A 2476-nucleotide genomic window follows, 5' to 3' on the forward strand; every position below is an offset into this window, starting at 1 on the left:
GAACAGAAAAATAGTTGTTTCTTAACGGATAAGCAAAGACAGTGGTCTCTTGAGATGGAATCTACTGATGAGGATGTTGTGAATATTGTTGAAATGACACAACAGAATATTTAGAATATTCCATAAACTTAGGTGATATATCAGCAGCAGGGTTTGAGAGGATTGGTTCCAAATTTGAAAGAAATGCTACTGTGGGTAAAACGCTAGTAACCAGCATTGGATGCTACAGCGAGTGATTTCATGGAAGGGAGACAGTCAATTAATGCAGCAAATTTTGTTATTCTCTTATTTTAAGAAATTGCCACAGCCACCCCAACATTCAGCAGCCACCACCCTGCCACCCTGATCAGTCAGCAGCCATCAACATCAAGCCATGACCCTCCATTAGCAAAAAGATTACAGCTTACTGAAGGCTCAGGTGATCCCTAGTATTTTTAGCCACGAAGTATTTTTAAATTAAGCTATGCACATTTTTAAAAGGCATGCTACTGCACACTTAATAGTCTACAGTATAGTGTAAACATAACTTTTTATGCACTGGGAAACCAATGTATTTGTGTGACTTGCTTTTTTGTTGCTATATTCACTATATTGCAGTGGTCTGCAACTGAACCTGCAATATCTCAAGATATGCCTGTATTTGATTTTGCCTAAGGAAGACTCAGGGTTAAGGAGGAATTACTGTACTATTTCTTTCCTGCCAGAATGGATTGATGAGCTATTCTTTCCAGGAAATCACAACGACAGACATAAATTGTTTTCCAGTGGAGATTGTGAATTGAGAGTTTTGTGTCTTCTTAGAAGTTTAGTTGACTTTTCTCCAGGCACAAAAAGTCATTCAGGCAGGTTTTGTGTTCATGTTAGGCTTGAAATAAGGAACTCAGATTGAACAATAGAGTGGCAGCCATGTCACCAGCTGAACCTTTCTCCGTTGCCCAGGGATATTAAATTCCACAGCCAAATAAGTGAAAGTCACTTCTGCTCCTCTTTTTTTTATTATTTTCTTTCTTCTCTTTCTTCTCTTCTCTTCTTTCTTTCTTTCTTCCTTCCTTCCTTCGTTCCTTCCTTCCTTCCTTTTCTCTTCTTTCTGAAACAGAGTCTCTCTCTGTCACCCAGGCTGGAGTGCAGTATCACAATCAGAGCTCACTGTACCCTCAGCCTCCTGGGTTCAAACAATCCTCCCGCCTCTGCCTCCCAAGTAGCTGGGCCACAGCCACACACCACCATGCTTGGCTGATTTTTAAATTTTCTATAAAGATGAGGTCTCGCTATGTTGCCTCGCTGTGTTGACCAGGCTGGTCTCAAACTCCTGGCCTCCCACAATCCTCCTGCCTCAGCCTCCCAAAGTGCTGGGATTTATAGGTGTGAGTCACTGTGCCTGGCCCTTCTTTTTTTTTTTTTTTACCAAAGGCACAACAGCATTTCAGAGAGCTTGAAAAACACAAATTTAAATCATCCATGTCCTGCCACCCTGCAACAACTATTATTATTACTGAAGGTTACTTTCAGCTTTTCTGTTTTTCAAAGAAATACGTTGATTTGTTAGGCTGTCTTTGTATCACTGAATTAAAAAGGAAACAACGTCACTGTTTCTGAAGGACAAGGAGGGGGACGTAAAGCCTCCTGGTGGAAATGTATTTAGTGCCTTACTCTTTGCGCTACGAGGCTCAGCAGAGCCATGCAGAACCTCACAGTAGCCTCATCACTGACTGATTCACAGAGCTTTGATTTCTCCGTGGAAGAGATAATCAATAATCTGTTGAATGATTATTTTCAGTAAGTTCATGGTGATATATATACACACACATACACACACACATAAAAGAAGTTACATAAACAATTTTATTGTATATACACAGTGTATGTATATAAGTACTTTTCAAATTTTTTTATTTTTATTTTATTTTTTTATTTTTGAGACAGCGTCTTACTCTGGCACACAGGCTGGAGTGCAGTGGCGTGATCTCAGCTCACTGCAACCTCCACCTCCTGGGATCAGGTGATTCTTCTGCCTCAGCCTCTCAAGTAGCTGGGATTACAGGTGCCCGCCACCACGCCCAGCTAATTTTTGTATTTTTAGCAGAGATGAGGTTTCATCATGTTGGCCAGGCTGGTCTTGAACTCCTGACCGCAGGTGATCCACCCACTTCGGCCTTCCAAAGTGTGTGAGCCACCGCATCCAGCCATAAGTACATATTTGTTACAGTATATACTTAGATATATACCTATATATTTATAGTGTTAGTATTCAGTGGAAGTGGATCATCATAAAATTCTTCATCCTTGTCTTCTTCACACACTGTAAGTATATAGGTATATATTTAAGTATATACTATAATATAAATTGTGTGTGTGTGTATATGTGTGTATATATATATGGAGACAGGACCAAAACTGCAATGTGGGATCCCAGATTGGAACCTGGGAAGAAAATCCATATTTGTGGTTTTGATGTGCATGTCCCTTCAATGATAGA

At 40.1% G+C, this 2476-nt stretch overlaps 1 protein-coding gene across 1 annotated transcript in view; it reads left to right on the forward strand.

Moving 5' to 3' along the window:
• WBSCR17 (Williams-Beuren syndrome chromosome region 17) overlaps window positions 1-2476 on the forward strand; it is a 699332-nt gene that overhangs the window by 676580 nt on the left and 20276 nt on the right. The gene's annotated exons all lie outside the window — the stretch shown is intronic.

The sequence above is a fragment of the Mandrillus leucophaeus genome, unplaced genomic scaffold, assembly GCF_000951045.1.
Source record: "Mandrillus leucophaeus isolate KB7577 unplaced genomic scaffold, Mleu.le_1.0 Scaffold42, whole genome shotgun sequence".
Classification (NCBI taxonomy): domain Eukaryota; kingdom Metazoa; phylum Chordata; class Mammalia; order Primates; family Cercopithecidae; genus Mandrillus; species Mandrillus leucophaeus.